The sequence below is a fragment of the Panthera uncia genome, chromosome A2 (assembly GCF_023721935.1).
Source record: "Panthera uncia isolate 11264 chromosome A2, Puncia_PCG_1.0, whole genome shotgun sequence".
NCBI lineage: Eukaryota > Metazoa > Chordata > Mammalia > Carnivora > Felidae > Panthera > Panthera uncia.
The window spans coordinates 152,595,532-152,604,443 of record NC_064816.1 but is presented as its reverse complement, the minus strand read 5'-3'; positions in this window follow the sequence as shown (position 1 = coordinate 152,604,443).

The window sequence follows — 8,912 nt, the reverse complement described above, 5'->3', positions numbered from 1 at the left end:
GGGCGTCTGACTTTGGCTCAGGTCATGATCTCACAGCTCCTGGGTTCAAGCCCCACATCGGGCTCTGTGCTGACAGCTGGGAGCCTGAAGGCTGCTTCAAATTCTGTGTCTCTCTCTCTCTCTGCCCCTCACCTGCTCGTTCTCTCTCTCTCTCTCTCTCTCTCTCTCAAAAATAAATAAACATTGAATTTTTTTAATGGCAAAAAGGAAATTATTTTCAGGCTCTAGAGCTGCAATATCCAATATGGTAGCCTGTAGCCACATGTAGCTATTGAGCACCTGTAAAGTGGCTGGTTCAAACTGAGACATGCCATAAATATAAAATATACTCTGGATTTCAAAAACTTAGCATGAAAAAGAATGTAAAATATATCATTAATAATTGTTATATTGATTACATGTTCTAATTATAATATTTAGCTCTATTGGGTTAAATACTATATTATTAAATTAATTTTGCCTGTTCCTGTACACATTTTAAGATGTGACTACTAGGTCATTAAGCATGATTCTAAACTAAAGAAAGCCCTTAAACAAAAAAATTGCAGATTCTTTTTTTAAATGTTTATTTGTTTTTGAGAGAGAGAGAGAGTTGGGGAGGGGCAGAGAGAGAGGGAGACACAGAATCCGAAGCAGGCTCCAGGCTCCCAGCTGTCAGCACAGAGCCCGACATGGGCCTGGAACTTACAACCTGTGAGATCATGACCTGAGCTGAAGTTGGATGCCTAACTAACTGAGCCACTCATGCATCCCCCAAAATTGCAGATTCTTGAGAAAGGAATCCACCAAAGCTGCAGGTGACCTACACAAGTGGACCAAGAAAGTATGGGCAGGGTACTTTCTGCTGGGAGAATGTTTGACTGGATCCACCAATATTAGTGAGACTGCCTTTGACTGCAAGCAGCATAAAATTCAATTCCAACTATATTAAATAATAAACAGAATGTATTATTACATGGAACTCAAAAGTGCACAGATAGTCCAGGTACCTTTTGATGCCATAATTTCATAGTTCAACAATGCCACAAAAATCCAATGTCCTACTGTATACAATGTCGAAGTCACCCTAACAAGAATCCCCTGGTGGCAGTAAGAGGATTGCCAAGTGATAATGGGGGCTCGCTCTGTGCTTTAGACTTCCTACTTCAAGAGCAGCCAGTGAAAGAGAATGTGTCCTTATTTTGTTGTTGTTGTTATTGTCATTGCCCTCATGGAATGGAAAGGAAGTTTCTTTCCCAAAAGACTCTAACAAATGCCTCTCATTAGCCTTAATTGCATCCCAGTTCCATCTCTAAACCAGTCACTGTTGCCAAGTGTTAAGATGAGCTGAATGGCTTAAGGCAATCAGGGGTCACCACCTGTGTCTGAGAGCTCAAGGCTAGGGGTCAGTCCTGCCCAAACTACACAGTTGGGAAACTCAGAGTTGTTGAGAAAACGATAAAAAGGAAAATGGATCCTAGGATGTACCCAACAAACATCCACTTTACAACCTCAGACATAAACACAAAGGCAGGAATTCTGATGGGAATTTTAATTAACATCTTAGCATAAGGAAAAAATACCCACAGAGGAAAATGAATATATAAACTTTGTTAGATTTTTTAAAAACTTTGTACTATCTCCAAGGTCTTTGCTTTTCATCTCATTTTTTTTTCTCATAGTCCAAACAATATAACCCTTAAACTTAAAAGGCATGAGTATTTTTTTTCTCATTATCAAGAAAGGAACTAGTGAGGGGATATTGAGCTAAAGAGCTAAGAGAACAGTGACACAAAACTGAGCAAGTATCAATAGTTTGGAAGGACAGGGGTGCCTGGGTGGCTCAGTCAGTTAAGCATCTAGCTTCAGATCAGGGCATGATCTCATGGTTTGTAGGTTTGAGTCCCACATTGGGGAGACAGCTCGGAGCCTGGAGCCTGCTTCGGATTCTCTGTCTCCCTCTCTGTCTGCCCCTCCTCCTCCCTCCCACCCGCCTCAAAAATAAATAACCATTAAAAAAAAAGTAAATTGGTGGAGAAGCGCCTGTGTGGCTCAGTCGCGTAAGCGTCTGACTCTTGATTTCAACTCATGTCGTGATCTCACGGTCATGGGATTGAGCCCCATGTCAGGCTGTACTGACAGTGTGGAGCCAACTTGGGGTTCTCTCTCTCCCTCTCTCTGCCCCTCCCCCTCCTCAAAATAAATAAACTTAAAAATAAAATAAAAACATAAACCCAAAGGAATAAGAACACGTAGAAGTTCAACAATAATCCCCAAACAAAAATGGAGACGGTTCCCCCCAAAAAGGGGAGGAAACAGCTTAAATGACTGGAATGGGTAGTGGCAGATAAAGAGGAAAGAAAGTCAAGAGTGAACCCTAAAAATGAAAGGATTTGAGGATATTGGCAGAGATCAAGGTGGTTCCGGAGGGTCAATAGTAGAAAAGCACACAGAAAGATGAAAATATGAAAATAATGTTTCTGTTAGATTGGTGGATTTTCTATGGTTGTATTAAATCCAATCATTGCTTGCAAGTAAGACCGAAAGATACTTGACTTGGCTGATGCAAACCAAAGGAGAGACAGCAGAGTTCCACTTTAGGCACTGGCAAACCGGCTTATTTGTGACCAGCCATTCCACTAAGAATAATTCAATAACATCAAAAAGATATCTTCAAATTCTGTTTGAATGCTTCAGAAAACTACTATAGGGGATGTCACACTACACTCCCTATTTGCCCCGCTCTGTCACTGAAGTGCTCGTTAATTATCCCAGCTGCTAAGAGTGTTGGCTGCCTTCAGCTTTCAACTGTGTCCCTCTCAAGGACTTGAAGAGAGCCACCTCATCTCAGTCTAGGTTCCTTCCTGGGCGTGCCCTCATCCAATGACCAACATGATGAGGGAGGAAAAAGCATCTTTACCCCAATGGGATTCAACTCTAAAGGGCCATGCTTGCAGCAGAATACCATGTAAGGTTGGCTGAGATCTTTATTGCAACTGCATTGTAGTTCAACTTCTTCTGCTTCTTACTCCCCCACAGGTGTCAATCCCCAAGAAATTCACCGATAAATGTACAGTATGAAAATCTACATCTCAGATTTAGCTTCACACTAGTGGATAGTTGCAGGCATGTGGCAGTAATGCTATTGTTAAAACTTCCACTGATGAGGAGCTAGGAAGAGATACAAGTGAGAAAAACATCCGCTGGTGGTAACAATGTATCCAACATTGAGAAATGCAAGGAAACAGAAATTATAAGGATGCTGGTGTGGCTGTTGCTAGGGAATATTAATATTTTAGAGAAAGACAATGAAAGGCTGAGGGTTATTAATTGCCAATGTAATGGAATGTGTGAAAGCTAGTGGACATCCTTGTCAGCATTTTAAAACTCTTCCACAGCCAGAAGGTAGAAAATAGTGAAGAATAATTCCAAGGCTTAATTATAAAACAGCAGACCTCTAGAGTGAATGAATTCTCAAACTCCAAAAATCTGCTATGTCAAACTGTTGGGGGGAAAATGGGACTCTGAACCTCTTCCTCAAGACAAGAGGACTTAGGGGATTCAAGAATTTTAAGCACATCAGTTCAGACATCTTCATTCCATATCTGAACATAGATCCCTTGGACTCCCAAGCAAGGTCATGCCACCTGCAGTGAGGAATTTTACACCCTTGGAAAGAAAACATTCTAAATAGAAACAGAGCAGATAACTATGGGACATCAAAGAGCCATATAACCAAAGTTTCCCATGTGAAGCTGAATTCTGTCAGGCCCACAAAAGGCAGGAGGACATAGCAGCAATTCACTTAATTATAAGATATAAGTAGTTAATTCAGAATTCGTCTTGAGCAGGACTAGAAGGTACAAGTAAGACCCTGATGTCATTTACCACTAGTGCACTAGCTCCTCTCCTTCACCTGACATCTAGGTCATACGTGTGGTCCCTTATAACCAACTGATGGAGGAGGAAAAATGCTAGCTTCCTTTACAGACAGGTTGTCCTCAAGCAAACAGAGATGGCCCTGAAAGACATCAGTGGAAGTGAATTGTCCTTGAGAGCAGTACCTTGGACAGTTCACTTCACACCCAGTCTGTGGAAGGAGATGTCATTGCAGGTTAGAATGCTTGCATGCTGATGGGCCATGGGGAGTTATTGAGCTGGTTGATCTGGGGAGGGGCCTGGAAGGAGAGAAACGGAAAGACCAGAGAAAGAAGGGGGGTGTGAGGAGGGTGTGCAGAGGATCTGTGGGAGTGTGCATGAGATGTGAAGTTCACTGAAGCACGCACTTTGATGGCTTTGTGATGTGTCAACTAGGCTAGACTGCATTCCCCTGGATTCTCTTTCTCATATGTTTCCAGTTAGGATAGGCTACAGGCGAGGTTCTCTCTTGCTAACTGGAAGACTGGATTGGGGGTGGGGGCAACCATAAGAATAACAAGAAACATTTAGGGGTGCCTGGGTGGCTCAGTCGGTTAAGCGTCCGACTTCGGCTCAGGTCATGATCTCACAGTCTGTAGGAGCCTGCTTCAGATTCTGTGTCCACATCTCTCTGTCCCTCCCCAGCTTGTGTTCTCTCTATATATATAACAAATAAACTTTAAAAATTATTTCAAAAAAAGAATAGCAAGCGACTATTCTTCTAGTTGTTCAGTCAAACACCAGTCCAGGTGCTGCTGTACTGAGATTTATGCAGATGTGATCAAAGTCCCATAAATTTTGGGTTACTCAAAAGGGAGAATAGCCAGGGTGGGCTAGAGATGGGTGGAAGCCATTTAAAGAGACTAGGCCTTCCCTGAGGTTTAGAGACTCCAGGTAGCAAAGGAGAAGAAAAACTATAAAGTAATCTCTGCATTCTGGAAGTTGTGCCCTCACCTCATCACTCCCCACCTGCCAAGCCACCTCACAGGCATAAAGTAGCAACTGGGAGCTCAGTTGTTCTTTCTTCAGCTTGGATCTTCTTTCCTTGTTGTTTCCTTGACTGATAGGCCATATTTGTGTGTAAAGTTCTCTGGTGAAAGGCTCCAGCTTCAGCAATGCACCCTTATCATCAGGATCAGAGGCAACACGACCAGATACGGCTTCAATTTGTCCTTTTGGGGCTCTGCCTCATGCCTATGTTTTTTCAGCCCGCTCACAATCTTGCCAAATCCTGTCTGTGGTCTTTGGGCTCAAGCATTAGATGTGGAGACTACATAGGCAGCCCTCACAAGTGTGCCAACCAGTTTACCATGATAACTGATGGGCACATGGGGCAAAGTTCTAGGGAGAAAGGAAATCCAGAGAGGTAAACGTGAACTTGGCTTTTTACTTTTTCCCATGATGGATTTGTTGATTTAAATCAGCAGTGCAAAGACTTAGAAGATAGGAATAAAGCAGAGGCTGGGCAGAGCTTTTAGAAGTTTCACTGAGGGTAGAGGCAGGGGGAGTTTTTACTTCAGGGCTAGTATAGGAGACAGAGCCTGGTAAGTACCCCCTGCTTTCATTTGTCAGCACAAAGAACTACAGCTTAAGAATAAGAGTATACTAGAAATTGAACATCTTCAAGGACTGAAGACCAGCTTTGACTTGGTGCAATTTTTTTAAGCATATTTATTTATTTTGAAAGAGAGAGGGAGCAGGGGAGGGGCAGAGAGAGAGAAAGAGAGAATCCCAAGCAAGTTCTGCACTGTCAACAGAGAGCCCAACATGGGGCTCGATCTCACCAACCGTGAGCTCATGACCTGAGCTGAGATCAAGTTGGATGCTTAACTGACTAAGCCACCCAGGCACACCGGTGCAATTTCTGATTAATGTGATCTGCCCTTAGCCCAATTGTTTGCCAGAAAAAGAAGAAGGTCTTTAGCAGAGGAAAATAAGGCCAAGAGCCAAAAAATTATCCTCATAACATTGTTTTAAATACATTTAAAAAATAATCAGTATTTTTTTTAAAAACCTACAATTAAGAAAAACAAGAAAAAATATGAAGGTTCGATATTAGTATTACCAGATGGAGATTTTAAAATGTTGATCACAGGAAGGCACCTGGATGGCTCAGTTGGTTAAGCATCCAGCTCTTGATTTTGGTTCAGGTCATGATCTCATGGTTGTCAGATCAAGCCCTGCATAGGGCTCCACGCTGAGCATGGCTTATGATTCTCTCCCTCTCCTTTCTCTCCTCCCCCACTCACATGCATGCTCTCTCTCTCTCTCTCTCTCTCTCTCTCTCTCAAAAATAAAGGGTAAAATGCTGATCATATGTATAATATATTTACTAAGATAGAAAACAATGATAAAGGGTAGAAAAGTATAAAATAAAAATCATATTGAAATTCCAGAACTGTAAAATCAATAAATGCTAATATAATTCAATGGATGAATGGTCTTACAAACAGATTAACAACAGAGAAGATTTAGTGAACTAGAAGATATGTCAGGAGAAAATGATTCAAAAAGGAGTACAGAGAAGCAAAAAGATTAAAAATGCAGAAAAGCAGCATAAGATACATGAAAGACACAACAAAACTGGAATTCCAGAAGGTAAGGAGGTGGGGAGAATTTGGGATCTGAGTCTAGAACTTTTTCAAAAATTTCCAAATCAAGATATCAACCCAGAGGTACTTATGTGTCTCAGTCGGTTGAGCATCTGACTCATAATCTCAGCTCAGGTTATGATCTCACCATCCATGAGATCGGGTCCCACATCGGGCTATGAGCTACGAGCACAGAGCCTGCTTGGGATTCTCTCTCTCTCCCTCTCTGTCTCTGCCCTTCCCCTATTCATTCTCTCTCTCTCTCTCTCTCTCTCTCTCTCTCTCTCTCTCAAAATAAATAAATAAACATTAAAAATATATATATAGCAATCCACAGGTTGAAAATCTACAGTGAACCCCAAGCAGGAATAACAACAAATGCTCTAAGAGATAAGAGAAGTTTGATTATCTTTTGGATTAGAGCAAGTCGCTCCTTCATTAGGAAAATAAATGGCTACAGAGATAATCTTTATGGTATGTGAATATGTTTCTAAGGCAAGTGAAAGCAAAACATCTCTAAATTTATAGCATATTTGTTCCCACAGCTAGGACTTTTTCCATGAACGCTGAAAAATCCAGGATGTTTTATTTCCCCCCTATTATATATCCAACCGAAATGTGTATGCATGTGTACCAAAGACATATATTCAAGAATGTTCACTGTAGCATTATTCTCCAGAGACCCAATCTGGAAACCACTCAAATATCTATCAACAGTAGAATGAATAATTACCTTTCACAGGTATTGTAAATTGATACCATAGAATTCAACATAGCAATTAAAAATGAATGAACCTTTGCTATATGCAGCAACACGATGATTCTCACACACGTAGCTTTAATCAAATGAAGCCAACATAAAAAGAATATACAGTATGATTCCACTGAAATAAAATTCAAAAATAGGCAAAACTAATCTATGATGTTGGGAGTCAGGATAATGCTTACCTTTGAAAAAAAAATGGGACAGCAAGTGGGAGGGAAGCAAGACAGGGACCTGTGAGTAATATGGTTTATGTTCATCCGGGTAGTGGTTACACAGATGTATTCATTTTGTAAAACTTGATGAGCTGTTCAGTTATGATTTGTACTTTTCTGTGTATGTGATCTATTCAAAAATTTATTTTAAAGCAGGGGAAGATTTTTCATAAGGGCACAGCAGTTCTGATGGAATTTAAGGTCGCAAACATTCTGGCCTCTGGAAATGCTAAAACAGGGGCTAGAAGGCGATACGACCCAAATGCTCACCTTCCTCTGCCTCTCCTCCCTGCTTCTCGCGACTCCCCTGCCTCTCTCTTTCCTTTCTCTCAAGCCCACTTGCCAGAGCAAGATAGATGAGGGAGTAAGAGTAGTTAATAGTGTGGTTAATATCATGTATTCCTAAAGGGTTTTCTTAATGGAAAATGTACAGCATTTGAAGTTCCCTTGTTTGTTTTACCCCCAGTAGGAATTAGAACAGAGCTGCTATTCTTAGCCTCAGTGTACAGGCAGGGTGACCATTTATTCGGATTGGTGTAGCCCGTTCTATATTCTTATTAAATAGCTTGACTATGATCTCTGGCTTAGACTTTTTTAAGTAAATAAAGGGGAAAAACCCCTTCATTTCAAAGAAAATAGACACTAATTATAAATTTACACTTTAAGTTTTCTGTAATGAAAAGATTTTGATCACTGAAAGAATAAAATAAAGCGATCTGACAGTTTTCTATGCCAAAGGGACTACAGGTGATAGCTAGTAAATGGAGAGATATCTCTAATGTTCCAAAGCAATTTTCTAAAGCCGGAATCATTCCTTGACACACCTGCAAAAGATTCAGAAGCCCATGGGGAAGTAAACATTTATTTCAAAAATAAACTTTAAAGTTGGGAAATAAAAACAGACAAGCTGTTTTCGTCTATAAGAAAATGTGGCTCGATGCTACCAGAGGCACTGTAATCAGGATTTCAAAGAGCGGAAATAACAGGTGACAACTTCCTCTGAGACGCTCAAACCAAGCGAACTGCAGAACAAGTGTAATTTACATCCAGGAAACACCAAATAAGCAGAGAAAACTAGAAATAAGGAGGCAGGGGTTCTAACTCCCGTTTGCCACTGACTCCAGATTTTCTCCTCTGTAAAATGGGAATAAGCACTCATGGTCTATCAAGAGGAACAAATGATGGAGGTGAAAATTCTCCCGAAGGAAGTTACCAACAACTTATATTTGTAATTATTATTAAAATCTTCTGAGACCTCTTTCTGTCTCTTTGCTTTTTCCTCCCTCTCTTTTCAGCCTTTCTCTTTACCTACTTCTTTTTTAAAGATTTTAAGCAATGTCTACACCCAATGTGGGGCTCGAACTCACAACCCTGAGATCAAGAGTCACGTGGTCCACCACCTGAGCCAGCCAAGCACCTCTACTTTTTTCTTTCCTTTCTACCTTC